Here is a 16,125-nt window from a genome sequence, read left to right as displayed (position 1 = left end):
ACAGGTGGTTCAGTCGGTTAAGTGTATGTCCTTGGCTCAGGTCATGATCTCAGGGTCTGGGGATCGAGTCCCACAACAGGCTCCCTCCTCAGCGGGGAGTTTGCTTCTCCCTCTGCACCTCCTCCATGCACAAAAGCATGTGCACACGCTCTCTAATTAAAAAAAATATATATATATATATATATTTAAAAAGATTATTTGGATGGATGTTTACAGTCATGGTAAAGAGATACTGAAAGACATTTCTTTTGTCTTGTATTTTCATAGACAGTCATTATATGGTATGAAACTAAAGGACAGATCTAAGTAAAAATGATTCTCATCAACATCTATGGGCCCAAGAAGGTTTGTTTTTTTTTTTTTCTTTCTGTATAAAGAAAATGAGGAGATACAGCAATAAATGGTATATCTGTATTTGACAGCCATGGGCTATATGAAATTAATCAACTAATTAATTTCCTTTCCTCCCTTGGAATATAGGAAGGAAAAAGTTTCCTTTGCTAGACTTGTTTTTTAAAAAATATATTCCAGTACCTTGGTTTGTGAAGTGCAAATGTAGAAGAAAAAGCAGTCAAAAATTTTGAAGTAACATTAAGAATCTCTAGTCTGCATTCCAGAACAAACTTTAGCAGAGGACTCTTCTGTGTGTCCTCTCATATAGAGCAAGTTCTATTTAAATTTGCACTTTAACCATGTGTATTCTGATCAGCTGGTAGCCCTTCAGCAGTCTGTGTCACAAGTTGGGTTCTCCAGAAGAAGATGCTGAGATAGTTTAGGGTGAACGATGTTTATTTGGGATCAACCCCTCCAAAATGGGCAGAGGGAGAAATCAGCTAGGGTATTAACAAGACAAAGCCTCACTGGGAGGACAGGAATGAGGATCACTGGTCACCCCAGCAGTGACAGTCATTGGGTGAGCAGCGACATTCAGGCTTTGCCTGACCATGGGCGGGACAGCTCTCCATCACTAAAGGAGCGAATGGGCCTTTGCTGATCATGTTATTTTCAGCAGGTCCTTCCTTCAGGAACCATCTGGGTGGTACAATGCAGCCTTCCCCAGATTGTTAATTACTTATTTGATTCAAGAAGTCCTTTTCATCACAGAATTTCAGCAAACATTTGCTAAAACATTTTTCACATAAGCAGGCAAAGAATGAAACAGGAGGAGGCTGTGAGGAGTTAATATATCCAGAATTGGAGCATTTGGATCTAAACAAAATTTGCTAGTTTCAACAATAAGCCATAATGTTCGCTTCATCATTGTTCAAAGAAATATTTCCTAAAAATAGCTTCCTGTTATGAAGCTCCACAGCTATCTTTTAAAAGTTAAGAATGGAGAGGGAGGAAATACCTCAACTCCTCTACTTGGAAGATGCATGAAACGATTTATTCATTTCTATCTTCGGTAATCGTAATTCTCGGGAAAAAGCCAGGTCATATTTTTCCTGGGTTCCCTCTGTTTCTGCTTAGATAATCTAAATTGTGTTTTGGCTTATCTGATTGTTTCACTGAAATAGTCTGTGCTCCAATTTCTTCATGCATATAAAAATCCAAAATAATATGCTTTTAGTGCCACATAAATATAATAAGATACCTGGATAAGAAGAGATATCAATCAGAGTAATTAACACTAGCTGCTACAACACAGAATAACTCAATGGAAAGTCCAGTCAGCATTTAGCAGCTGGGCTTACACCAGTGACCTAAGAATTCTGGCTTTTCTCCTCTGGTGGTACCACTACCTTCTAGGGTCTATTTGGAGTCCTTCGTTGGTCCCTTGTCATTAGCCAATGAAAGAAGGAAGGAAATAAACAGCAAGGAAAATCATGCATGACCAAATCTGGATGTGGTATACATCACCTCTTCTTTAGTTTCAAAGCTGCCACAAGAGAGGCTGGAAAATGTAGTCTTCTAGTGTCCAGAAAAATAGAATAGGCTTGATAAACACCTACTCGTTTTGGCCACAAAGGACTATATATAGTCATCATGTATCTTTGAGTGTTTCCTTGTAATATCCCCACCAACGCTAAAATTATTTCAGAATCTTATTGTTTGGAAGAGACTGTCAGAAGGATGTTGGATGGATCCAAAGGAGGATTTGGTGAAATGAAAACACATATAAGTGTTCCAGTATACATCATTGTACTGTATGTTTCTGATGGACCCATCTAAATTTAGGATTGATGCCTCTTTCAAAAAGTGAATCTTATGGCTTAGAATTGACATTGACTCCAACAGTCATGTAGCTGTTGGTAGCCCTGTGGCAAGGATTTCAGATGAAGAAAGATTTGTACTTAGGAAAAGATATTTACTTTGGCCATTACATTCTTGATAAAATAGAACACATATGCATCTCTCCTCAATATCCCATTCAATGTTGCTTCTCTGGGCTGCGAACTCAAAGAAGTATGGAGTCATCTACAACCAAATACCCTGAGAAGTGGTATATGAGAGCTAGCCTCCTACTGGCTTGCCAGAGCTAATTTTGTCCATTTGGTTTCTTTCTTTCTTTCCCCTTTCCTTCCTTCCTTTCTTCCTTCCTTCCTTCTTTCTCTTTCTTTCTTTCTTTCTTTCTTTTTTTTTTTCAAGATCTTATTTAAATTCTGGTTAGTTAACATATAGTGTAGTATTAGTTCCAGGGTAGAATTTATTGATTCATCACTTGCATATTAATAAACAGGGCTCATTACAACAAGTGCCCTCCTTAATGCCCATCACCATTTACCCCATCTTCCCCTACCCACTTCCCTTCTGGCAACCCTCAATTTGTTTCCTACTTTTTTGTTTATTTGTTTGTTTTTAAGATTTTGTTTATTTATTTGAAAGATAGAAAAATCACAAGTAGGCAGAGAGGCAGGCAAGAGAGAGAAGGGAAAGCAGGTTCCCTGCTGAGCAGAGAGCCAGATTCAGGGCTTGATCCCAGGACTCTGAGATCATGATCTGAGCCAAAGGCAGAGGCTTACCTCACTGAGCCACCCAGGCGCCCCACTGTTACCTATTGTTAAGAGTCCTTATGGTTTGCCCCCATCTCTGTTTTTATCTTATTTTTCCTTCCCATCCCCTCTGTTCATCTTTCTTTGTCCATTAGACTTCAAGTCTACATTCAGTGCTCTCATGTAAATAGCTTAAAATCAGCCATAGTGGGAGTATCTAAAACTACAAAATTCACCCAGCATAACAGATGAGGGTCTCTTCCAGCCTCCAACAGGCAATTTCACAGCACATCGCAAACAGTTTACTAGCTATTTAGCAGCAGCCTCATTGTGTCAAGAGAGACTGGGTTATGCTGTGGCTATAAACCTCCAAACCTTCATGTATTAACAAAACCAAAGTGTATTTGTAGCTCCCATGACATGTACTGCATAAGATGGCTTTCCTCACTATGGTCTGTTCTACTGACACTTGGATTGGCAGAGTCATCATCTTGACGGGGCTTCATTAGTCACTGCCACAGTGAGAAAGGAGGCTCTTGAAACCTCTACCAAGAACTGAATCATGTCACTTATCTTTAATTGGTCAAAGCACATCACAGGCCACCCCTAACCTCAAGAGTGCAAGAAGGTGAAATCCTATCATGTTCCTTAAAATGGGGTGAATGTCGGAGGAGGTCACTGGGAGGACGTGACTGTTGGTTGACTCAGGAGCTAGACCTGGTTAATCGGCTGCCCATCATCCCCTCCCCTATCCTTAGGATTTATGCTCCACCTACCATTTCTGCAGTGGGAGCTGTTCCAAGAACAGTACTGAGAGTAAGGTGTTGAATCCTGTCCAGATGGTCTCAACATGACTGAACCCAGTTAAGCCTTCTACGGAAGCTTTTGTGACTTGGTGGGTGGGTGCAGAGGTCTGCTTGTCTTGCGGCCACCCCCGACAAGACCCTTACATAAGTGCACTTGCTTCTTAAATCTGCTACCTGCCCTTGTGGAGTGGTGGTCTCTTTCTTCAGTCTCTCCTTGCCCTCTGTGTACCCGGTCAATTTGTGAATCAACAGGGAACTGCAGTTATTACTAATTAGGACTAAATATTACTAATGACAATCACGATTGAATTCAGTGAATAAGAGTGTAGGCTTCAGTGTGTGAAGGTTCTTCAGAGAAACAGACCCAATAAGATATACACAGATTTTTTTTTTTTTTTAATAGGAAGTGACTCACATGGTTATGAGACCAAGAAGTCTCACCAGCTGCTGGAAAGCCAGGAAAGCCAGTGGTATCTTTCAGTCCTAGTACGAGGGCCTAAGAACTAAGGGAACCAGTGATACAACTCCTAGTCTGAGATCAGAAGGGCTACCGAAGTAAGCTCTGGAATTCAAAGACCCGAGAATCAGAAACTCGTGCAGGAGGCCAGGAGAAGAGGAACATCCCAGCTCAAGAAGAGAAAGTAAGCCTCTACCCTTCCTTTAACCTTTTTGTTCTTTTGGGCCTTCAGTGAGCTGATGAGGCCCACTGACTCTGGTGAGGACAGAACTTCACCCAGTGCACAGATTGAATTGCTGATCTCTTCTGAAAACCCTCTTCGACACCCAGAAATGATGTTCACCAGCTACCTGGACATCCCTTAGCTCAGTCAGGTGGACACTGAAAAAGTAACCATCACAGTCACATAAACCTAGAGTCAAATGGCAGTGATGCTTCTTATTTGCTTGTGTGACATTGGCCAATTTATTTAGGTTCCCTGTGATATTTACACCTCCTGAGCTCTAAAATGAATTGCAATAAATTAAACTCAATTGATTATGTATTAGTTACGCTTCTCAGTCCTTTCTGTGTCTTGGAACATGGAGGATGGGTTTGGGTATATAAATGATATTTGTGCATCAATGGTATATAAATAGGTATTTGTGCCAAACATGTGATTGAAAAGATGCTGCTGTGGTCATTACCAAGGCTTTGAGAATGGAGTTTCTCATTTGCTGTGGACATGACCATTAAAAAAAAAAATTTCCCACTAGGTTTTCTTTCTTTCGGCTACTTTGCTAGCATTCAGCCTATTGGGAACATTTTACCAACTCTGTTCTATTCCCATTGTCTAGATTAGCCTGTCCAGTATAAATTGTAACATAAGCCATATGTGATTTGGTAATGTCCATATTTCAGATTCTCATCTGAACATACATGGCTGGTATACTGAACAGTGCATGCCTAGATCTCTAAGAGATGTATTTTGCTAACTCCTCCCGTATTGTTAATAACCATGCAACTTGTAATATAATAGATTTGGTAGAGGGAGGTTGGCTTCAGTTTACATGATCATCTCTGGAAATGGAACCTTACTTTATGTTCCTGTTATACAGGAGTGACAGTGACAACTATGGATTGATCAAGTTCTTTTTAAAAGGGCTGTTTTGAAGATTATGATTCTAACTTTGGAGGAACTATGGTGATGAGCAGTGACTGGCAGTGGAAGGAATCACATGTAAAAACTTTAAATAAAAATGTATTGGCTTTAAATAAATAAAGAAAGAAAAGAAAAAGAAAGAAAAGATGCTGCTGCTTGAGGCCAAAGGCAAGTTGTCTGGCCATTCAGGCGTCCCTGGGGCCAGAGAAGATCGCTATCTAGGCACACTTCTAGTCATTCTAGGTCACAGATCTGCCCCATGCACTGAATGAACTCCAGGAAGCTTACTTTCTACTACTACTACTTTATTGCTTGTTCAATTCACATTAAATGAATGTATTAAGTCTCACAAAGACTGAGGTTGGTAATATTATTCACTTTTTTAAAAAAGATTTTATTTATTTGACAGAGAGAGATCACAAGTAGGCAGAGAGGGAGAGAGAGAGAGAGAGACGGAGGAGGAAGCAGGCTTCCTGCCTAGCAGAAAGCCTGATGCGGAACTTGATCCCAGGACCCTGAGATCATGACCTGAGCTGAAGGCAGAGGCTTAACCCACTGAGCCACCCAGGAAGCCCTATTATTCACTTTTTACTGATGAATAAACTGAAAGGTCAGGAGGGTTAACCATTATTCAAGTCCCTAATATGGGAGAGGCATTCCCAGGAGCTAGATCCAGGAACTATGACTTCCTGCCCAGTGCCTTATCGTAATGCTCTCACTGCAACATTTACCTAAAAAGAAGGACTCCAGTGATTTTGCCTTAGAAATCAACTTTCAATTTTACCACCTGTCTCTAAGAAAGTGCTGGCCCTGATGCTCTTATAGGATGCTTGAATTTACTTTTGTCTTAACAAAATTTTTAGAAGATCCCTACAGTGTAAAATGAGGGCAACCCTTACATTTGGCCTGAAAATATGTGGGAAGATGGCTTTTTTCCCTTTCAGATAGGTTTGTCATTGTTGTTGTTGCTATTGTTTTTTTAAAAATTATTTATTATACCATTTTCTGTGTTTTAAGCACAAACACAAATCTAGGTATGGAGTTACTGTGAATTAAATTTTTCTATTACTGTAAATCAAAGAAAATGTAATAGTTTTATACAGATAAGAATGGAAAAACAAATATTTAAATTATTAATATTAATTCAGTGGAATAAGTCTACTTCATTAACATTAAATTACTGAATGCAAAATAAATCTGATAAAATTAACAGTTGGACATAGCTTCTTTTGAGTTTATCATGATTAACACTGAGCCTTATGATGGTTCTTTTTCTTTTCTTTTTTTTTTTTGTTAATTACTTTAGCAGATTAAATTAGTTCAGGTTGGTAACATAAAATATTCATTTATAGTCATTTAAAAATATTTCAAACCCTTACATTGCATGGGTAGCACCTTGTCTTAACAATGAAACCAGGTTAAAAATACACTGTAGATTTTCTTTTTTTTTTTTAATCACACTTAAAGGTATATAATATATATATTTTAATTTATTTTCAGCGTAACAGTATTCATTGTTTATGCACCACAACCAGTGCTCCATGCAATCCATGTCCTCTCCAATACCCACCACCTGGTACCCCAAGCTCCCACCCCCCTGCCACTTCAAAACCCTCAGATTGTTTTTCAGAGTCCACAGTCTCTCATGGTTCACATCCCCTTCCAATTTCCCCCAACTCCCTTCTCCTCTCTAACTCCCCTTGTCCTCCATGCTATTTGTTATGCTCCACAAATAAATGAAACCATATGATAATTGACTCTCTCTGCTTGACTTATTTCACTCAGCATAATCTCCTCTAGTCCCGTCCATGTTGCTACAAAAGTTGGGTATTCGTCCTTTCTGATGGAGACATAATACTCCATAGTGTATATGGACCACATCTTCCTTATCCACTCATCCGTTGAAGGGGGATGTGGAGAAAGGGGAACCCTCTTACACTGTTGGTGGGAATGCAAGTTGGTGCAGCCACTTTGGAGAACAGTGTGGAGATTCCTCAAGAAATTAAAAATAGAGCTTCCCTATGACCCTGAAATTGCACTACTGGGGATTTACCCCAAAGATACAGATGTAGTGAAAAGAAGGGCCATCTGTACCCCAATGTTTATAGCAGCAATGGTCGCCAAGCTGTGGAAAGAACCAAGATGCCCTTCAACGGACGAATGGATAAGGAAGATGTGGTCTTTTTCTTTTTTTAATAAAGATTTTATTCATTCATTTGAGAGAGAGAGAAAGAGCACAGAAGGAGAGGGAGAGGGAGAAGCAGACTCCCTGCTGAGCACGGAGCCCCATGCAGGACAGGATCCCAGGACCACGGACAGGTTTTAAAGAGATTGGTTTAGCTCATGATGGTCCAGCATTTTAGAAAAGCTTAAACCTACTCAAAGGCGAGAAGGCACGGTCTTGACTTAGTCCCTGTCACTACACTTAAATTACTTAACACTTCTACTCATGAATGCTCAGAAATCGATACAGCAGGATATCTCAGGGTCCTTCAACTCTACATGGCATATGCATTATTGGGAATTTTTTTAAAAGTTGCCCTAAAAGGAAGGAAATAACCCATAAGAAAGTTATCACCATTATCCTAGTTAAAAGAAGGGGCAGATTTATTAGAAGGCTATTTTTAACAAAACCCCAGTGGTTTCAATAACCTATAAGCTCAGCAACCGGGAAGTGATCTCACCGGTTGCCTGAGTGAAAATGAATTATGTTTGTTATCCCAAGAGGACTTGTATATTTTCCAGTGCAAGGAGACATTCTTTCTTTCTTTTTTCCTATGAAAGAAATGGAAAAAAAAAGTATTTTAATATCATTCTACTGGGTTAACTTGATTGGAGCCAAGATTAAACCTGTCTTTAAGTCCTTTAGAATAATTGTGAGCTCACTCCCTTTCTTCTCTTTACCTTACTACAGCCCCTAAACCTCAAGGGTAACAGGAAATATGGACTAAAACAAAGTTTATCTTCAAAGCTTTTAGCATCATATCTGCACCATGGGAAAGGAAGTATTTGATAAAGGAATTAGAACAGAAATCTTAATGAATTGGGTGGGAGAGGGGAAGTTTTAATTCTGCCTGTTTACCTCTGAACTTTTCAAACTTGGTTTCATTTGTGGAATTACCTAGTAGGTGTGAGATTAGAACTTAGCATTACTTGACCCATAAAAACATACAGGGGTTTATTAAACAGAATTTGGATTGCTTATAAGATGTCACTCAGTAAAAACTGATTTAGATCTTGTTCCTGTGTTTTTAAATTTCCAGACCTAGAATTTTATTGCCATAGATATTAACACAGTAACATCTGATTCATGAAATGCAGGGTTTCAACACCTCCATAAATGAGTCAACCACATTGAAATACATACCAATGACATTTACTAAAGAATTCAGTATATAGGAGAGGAGTAATTTCATTCCTATAGAAGAAATCTTCCAATATCCTGCTGACATTAAGAAAGAAATGAAATAGGGGTCTTTTCAGGGTAGCAGTATATGTAACCAAAACAAGTCCATTTACAAGCTTTAAAACTACTTCCCTTTTCACAAGTTACAGATTTGATTTTTTGGATCTCTGTACAAGGGATGTTCCTATTTCTTCCTGAAAGCGGGAGCTGACTTGAATGTTTAGTTTCCCCAGTGTTGCTGCTGCAGAACCGAGTGAGTAAAATGTATCCCAGGTGACCTGCTGAGTGTCTACACAGATATATTCATTTCACAGTTTGAACCAGATAAACCTCTGAAACCAGAGCCTGTTAAGGAGACTAGAGAAACAGGGTCCTGCCCGAGAACTTTCAGGACCTCATTCAAAACTCAATGGCAGGTAGTAGAAAGAGGCTCAGAATCCTGTTCTGCCAGTGGCCAGATGTGACTGGTGAGAAAATAAGCCTTGCAAAGCTTCCATTTCCTTATTCATAAAATGGATTAATAATATCTCATAGTACATTTGGGAGCATTAACTGGACTTACAAAGCCCTTAGTATAGTGCCTGCCAGAGTGGCTGTGGTAGGCAGACCCACATCCTCCCAAAGATAGCCACACCCTGACCCCTGGAACCTGTTACTATGTTTCCATGTGTGGTCAAGGTGAATTTAAGTTGCCCAGGGAATTCAGGTTACTAATGAAATGAATATAAGAGAGGGTCATTATCATGGATCATTCACATGAGCCTAATGGAATCATAAGATCCTTAAATGTAGAAGGAAGAAAAGTCAATGTCAAAAGGATATAGTAGAAGAAAGCTTTGATTGGCCATTATGGATTTTGAAGTCTAAAGGGGAGACTATCTGAGGGCTTTGAAGGGGTGGGGGGTGAGAGGTTGGGGGAACCAGGTCATGGGTATTAGGGAGGGCACGGATTGCATGGAGCACTGGGTGTGGTGCAAAAACAATGAATACTGTTATGCTGAAAAGAAATAAAAAAATTAAAAAAAAAAAAAGGAGGGTGGGGGGAGACTATGAACCGAGGAATGTGGGCATCTTAGAAACCAGAAAAAGTGAAAAAATAGTTCTCCCCTAGGGCTTTCAGAAGGAACCCAAGTGTTGTTTGATGCAGTGGATTTGCCCAGTAAGCCATATTTCAAGACTTCTGATCTCCAAAACTATAAAATATTAAGTTTGATTTGCTTTCAAGTATCAAATGTATGGCCATCTGTTATAGCAGCAATCGAAAACTGTCATTATTTTCTAACTATTTTTAACTGTTGTGACTAATCAGGAAAAAGGATTCCCCTTTCCCCCACCCCAGGAAAAGGCACTTCTAACCGTGAAGTAAGTTCTATGTAAGAATCATCTGTAGGATCTACTATGACTCCCTATGGGTGGATTTGCCTTGGAAGGTTGGACAGGGTATTACAGAAAATCAAATTTAAAATTAAGAGGTCAAGAAATTAAGCAGCTAGGAAAGGAGTATGCCATGCCAGACCACACCAGTGCTCTCCAAACTCCTAGGCATTTGATGGACATTCCACTTCCTAAGAAACTAAATTAATCAGCTAAAAGCTCCCATTTGTTAGCCACGTATATATCCCCAGTCATTTTCAGACCTCTTTAATTTTTATAACAACCTTAGAAGTTGGACATTATAACTTATTAAACATATTAAGTTTGAGGTTCAGAGAAGTAACATGTCAAAACCAATACAGAAAGTAAGTGACGAACCCAAGGTTTAAGCTGGTCTTTCATCCAAAATCTCATGTTATTGTGACATTACAGTTATGGGACCCTCCAGGTGATGGCATTCATTTCTTGCAATGAACAAGTGTTGATAATGTGGTTACTATTTGCTAGGCACCATGCTAGATGACGTAGTTGTAATGATAAACTGTATTCACAGGTATCCTGTATTCACAAATAATTAAATAAACGGTTTTATAAAGTGTGAGGAATGCGGTGTTGGGGATGGAATTAACAAAGCTATGGAACCATAATTAGTACAGGGTAACAAGGTAGGGTACTAACCTATAACAGGGTACCAGAAGATGTTCTGAGGTCAAATCCAGAACATGGAAAATGGGTAGAAGACAGTCAAGGGCACAGTCTGATAAGTGGTTGAGAATCCGTGGGATGTAGGCAGGACAAGAAATGGGACTGAAGTCATGAAAGGTGGGAATCAGAATGGAGACCTGTGAGCCCCCATCTCATCCTAAGGGCCGTGGAAGTGTAAATATGGAATGACACCCAGACTTGCATTCTTGGTAGATTATTCTGACTTTTGTGGAGGATGACCAGCAAGGGGTGATGCAGTTGTCACGGGGGAAACACTACATGGGAATGACAATAGGAGTGGAAAGAAAGAAGCTTGAGAGAAGCTTGAAAAGCAAAATTAACAGAACTCCATTAATGGAGGAAAAGAAAAAAAAAAAAACCTGTTTACAGAAAAGAAGTTGCAAAAAATTTTACTTGAGTTTCTGGTGAAGTCAGTTTATACCGAACAGTGAACAAGAACAGTTTGGGGGGGATCATAAGGGTTTCCTTGGGACCAAAGGGTGGTTAATATACCTGTAACACTTGGAAGGAGAACCATTCACTTGTAGCCAGCCACACAGGACTGGCTCTCAGAAGAATAAGAGTTAGGTAGGAAGACTTGGTTCTTACTATATAGTTGGTCATTAAATCCATGGAGTGGATGATACAATCGAAGAATTCAAAGCCAGGGACAAATCAGTCCAAGGACAGAGCCTTGAGGATCAACCACATTAAGAAAGGAGCAGTGGAAAAGGAAACTATGGGGAGACGGACAAATGATTACAAGGAAGAGACAGAAGGAAATACAGAGGCCAGAGGAAGAATGTATGTCAAGAACTGGGGAACCAGGGTTGGGTAGAGCTTGAATTCAGGGAGAATGGTTGAGTGTTCGCCATGATTATTTATGTCCGTTGTGTTCATACTTCCTGCCCCCTCTGCCTGGAATGTTCTTTTGGTATCCACACATCTTCCTCCTCTCAACCTTCCTCAAAACTCCTAGTCATCCTTGCAGGCGTACCTGAAAATTTACTTCCTCTGACGTATATCAGGACTTCCTGCTACGTGTCTGGTAGCACCCAGTTCTTTTTTCTTCCAAGAACCATCAGAGTTGTGGTAGGGTAGAAGTAACTAAATAAGTAAATGTGTCATGGTTAATGCCTTGCTGAAGGTTCTGTCTTCAGTGCCCTGCCTGCCATGCCTGGAGAGAGCCAAAACTAATAAAGGGGGTTTGTATATGAATAACCAGTAGTAGTTCCACACAGATGTGTGCTATTTGGAGTCCATGTAGACATCAGCCTTGCACGTTCCTATGTCCTATTGCCTGGGTTCTAATCTCAGCTGAGCCAATTCCTTGCTATAGGAATTCGGGACATCATTTAACCATGTCATTCTGCAGACTGGACATAATCTCTTAGATTCTGAGCTGTGAATTTTCCCCCATATTAGTTGGATTCTTTTCAGTTTCACTCTGAATTGTTGGTGAGTTAAGTGAATCCCATGAACCGACAACAGTAATGCTGATCTTTGCCCACATCATCCCTCACAGAGTTAAGATAGAGTCTACATGAGATAATCACTTACAAACCTTTCATGCCCATTAAAAACAAAACAAAGCCCAACTATTCTTGAATGAACCATCATCACGGGCACCCAAAACCGCCTCTCCTCTCCCTCTGTGTTCACTGGGGATCTAACCTGAATGACAGCTTCACACTCTCACTTATCCACAGCCATTCTCAGGCTTGCCACAGAGCAGGTGGAATCGGTACTGTTTAATTACAGAATGTATAATAAGGCTCAACAGTTTCAGTAATACTCACGATGATAAAATCGTGGAGAGAGTGAAGTCCTCCCAATGTAGATGTCAAGGTTGTGAGTTCAAGGCCCACATTGGTCACAGAGCTTAAAGAAAAAATAATAAAAGAAATAAAAGAAAAAATACTAAAGGCAGAATCAACCATTACCTAATTTTGCTGGCCTTGAGTGACGTGCTGTGTCTGAAGAACAGTAGATGGCGGTCCCGACTTTGGGAATCTGGGACCTCTGTTTTGGACCACAATTCCTGATTCGCTATGATCTAAAGTCTCCTAGGACGCCCAGCTTGTTCACAACACACAAAAACATACTGTCTGCATAAACACACCATGTTCCTAGCTCAGGGTAAACATGCAAATCAAGTCACTCATCTAAACGAGGACCACTTATTCTATAGGCAATTTATTATACGAAGAACCTCCCTTTGTGGAACAGCATGAATAGGTGAATTAGGGACTGCAGGAAGAAAGGAAATCTGTGACAGTAAACCGATTTTATCTGTGACGCCAACGCGTGTCTAAGCGGAGGGACTAATCCACGCATCTGTCTGCGGCATGTATCCACACGCAGACATGAGGGTTTCTCTGCCGTCCTCCCTGCCCAGGGAGAAGACAAAGAGTAAATTGTGTGCTGCAACAGCCAGCACCCTACGGAAAGATGTGCCCACCCTGTGGAAAGGGCTCTCGATTGTGAATATTTTAGACCGTGCATATTCTCGGCACTAACCACTCACCTCTGGCATCGTAGTGCTAAAGCAGCTGCAGGGAACATCTCCACAAATGACTGGAGCTTTTTTCCAGCAAACTTTATTTGCAGAAACAGGTGGCAGCTCAGAATTGGCCCGTGCACTGTGGTTTGCCAAGGCCAGATCTGTAGCCTCGTGGTCTAGTCGTGAGGGTCCATATAATCCTGCGACTGTGGCATCCGCTGATGTAGATGTTTCAGGATAGAACATTTTCAAGTGGGGATGCCTGGGTGGCTCAGTGGGTTAAAGCCTCTGCCTTCGGCTCAGGTCATGATCTCAGGGTCCTGGGATCAAGCCCCGCATTGGGCTCTCTGCTCAGAGGGGAACCTGCTTCCCTCTCTCTCTCTCTCTGCCTTTCTGCCTACTTGTGATCTCTATCTGTCAAATAAATAAATAAAATCTTTACAAAAAAAGAAAAAAAAAGAATATTTTCAAGTGGACCTGAATGTTTTCAAATAAGCCAGGAGCACGCCCAAACTTCAGCAAAATTGTATTTCTTAGCCAACTTCTCTTACTCAGAAACGGCATTTCTTCATCTACACATGTGTCCTGATTTTAATTTTAAGATTTTCTGCAGGGTAGGATAATGAATTTCATTGACTTGTTTCAAAAGATAATATATTTTTTTTAAGTTCACTATTCAATTGAATAGGTAATTCACCATAGATGATTAACCAAATAAAAATCTCTATACCTATTTGCTTTCTCTTTTATAGTTTGCCTACTAAGTAATAAGCAGATTGTCCATAAGTTTTGAAGATTTAAACCCAAAGTGTATCTAACAAGGATGACAGTCTCTGCCTTCTCAGAGATGGGACAAACATTGTTGTCATGTTAGCCACCTGAGATGGACAAAAGATTCACCTCCTGCTGTCTTCTTCCATTAGAAAGCTCCCTCTTGTAAAGTTATTTAATTATCACCACTGAAAGGAAATCACTTTTTGATTTAGTGTTTCTAACCCAAAGCACTAGAAATTCCGTGGACACGAACTAGCTCGTTCAACTTGTTACAGGAAGTACTGTGGTATTTCAATAGGGACACAGATGAAAAATGGACTTGCTGTTCTGCTTTCTTGTTCTTTAATCTTGTCACTTTTGTGGTTGTATGCTTTGAGAGAACAACTGGAAACTTAAAAAGATAACCAATGAGGGGATAAGAAAAGTTAAACAGAAAAACAGACCAAAAAAAAAAAAAAAAAAACAACCACCAAACACTGAAAGAAGACGTGGTCTACCTTGTGCCCACAGTTCTCAGAACATATCAATAGGATCATTTTCACCATGATTCCTACCATGACTGAATCCTTAATGTGTCCATTGCAAGAGGTCTCCCTCTTTCCGGAAATTAGAGAAAGACTAATAGGGACGCTAATTCTTTTTTTTTACACAAGTCAGGCATGACTGGGCACAGAAGCAAGCTAGCTCTTTTTCATTATTAGTTCAGGGAATCTGGTTCATCATCTTATTCTACTTGAGCTATAACCTGATACAGGTGAGTGGCCATGCGGGTTCTCTGATGCTACCTTGTTTCAGAGCAGTGACAGCTTCTGACAATCTCTTCATGCTGATTAAGAACTCTGGTGCTCTTTAAACTCCAAGCAGTCAGAAGTACAAAATGTCCACACTGTGCTCTAAACTCCTAGGCATACGTAATAAAATATACCGGTAATTTCTTTACTTCCTTCTAGGAGAGCCACGGCTTTTTGACCTGTATCAGAAACCCAACTCAAGACTGATCCTGCTTACCTTTATGCTATCTATAGAGAAAGCCTCTTTGCAGAACTCAGAATCGCACAGAATGATCCCCATTTTTCAGGAAGACAAAAATCTGAAAGTAGTCAATTACTTGAAGTCTCCTTAGGGACTGGAAAAAAAGTGAAGTATCCTAAAGTAGACGCATTCCCCTCTTCCTTTTGGTTTTCTTTGTAAACTATTCCCCAGTTAATGGTGAGAACATGAACTTCTTTGCAGAAAGAGACCTTGGGGACCTCCTCTCCTCCTGGCATGTGCTCCTGGAAACACGGGCCACATTTCTCCACTACATATTTTTGCTACTGTTGCAACTGAACTCATGCCATCTTTGTGTTGTGGCTGATCAAGTATCTCTAAGAGATTGACATGTTTCTTTTTTGGTCTTTACATCAAACGGCGGCCATCAAAATTAATGGAATCGGTTAAAATTTTAAACTACTGTTGATTGCCATGTGATGCTGAAATAAAGACATTGGCAGTATAGACAGCCATACAAGCAGGAAATTATACATCAACAGGTGGAACTGCTGGGCAAGACTTGATCTTGGAATTCTTTTTTTTCTTTTTCTTTAATCAAAGCTTTCTGTTCATCTAATGCCCCATATGGTATTAAGCCATTTCAGCCAACACATAGATTTAATTTCATTAAATCCTGTTGTACCTTGATCATTTAACCCTCAAAAGCTCTACATGATTGTCCTGAGATTCTAATGGTCTTCCTCCAAGAGATCCAGTTTCATCCAGCTGGGGAAACCTACATCGACAAGAAGGTGTTTTTGCTCCCAACTGGGTAATTTGGGTAACAGTGAGAAAAGAGGAAATCTCAATGGCAAATCTTAAGTCAGAGAAGAAGGAAGATCATGCTCCAAATTTTCCAGCAGGCTGGATTGTGGTGCATTCTAATGTCAGTGATCGGGACTAGACGTGAATTGAAATATATAAAAATGCACAGATATATGTCCCATTCTCATCCGTTAGCTGAGTACAAGAATGACCATTATTAAAAACAGCT

The 16,125-nt window shown here is 40.1% G+C and overlaps 1 long non-coding RNA gene and 1 other non-coding gene across 2 annotated transcripts; one reads left to right on the top strand and one right to left on the bottom strand.

Annotated features, from left to right (window-relative positions):
- The first annotated feature begins 4,872 nt into the window (after nucleotides 1-4,872).
- On the top strand, nucleotides 4,873-5,002 carry LOC116578608. Its single transcript, XR_004280975.1, has one exon. It is a non-coding gene; the product is annotated as a small nucleolar RNA SNORA32 (small nucleolar RNA).
- Nucleotides 5,003-11,818: 6,816 nt separating this feature from the next.
- Nucleotides 11,819-13,436, bottom strand: LOC116577144. Its single transcript, XR_004280422.1, has 3 exons — nucleotides 13,350-13,436; nucleotides 12,622-12,703; nucleotides 11,819-11,929 (listed from the first exon to the last, which is right to left on the bottom strand). It is a non-coding gene; the product is annotated as an uncharacterized LOC116577144 (long non-coding RNA).
- Between the last annotated feature and the right edge of the window lie 2,689 nt (nucleotides 13,437-16,125).

The sequence above is a fragment of the Mustela erminea genome, chromosome 18, assembly GCF_009829155.1.
Source record: "Mustela erminea isolate mMusErm1 chromosome 18, mMusErm1.Pri, whole genome shotgun sequence".
Taxonomy (NCBI): domain Eukaryota; kingdom Metazoa; phylum Chordata; class Mammalia; order Carnivora; family Mustelidae; genus Mustela; species Mustela erminea.
Note: the sequence above shows the minus strand (reverse complement) of the source record. Positions and strands in the feature narration are given on the sequence as shown.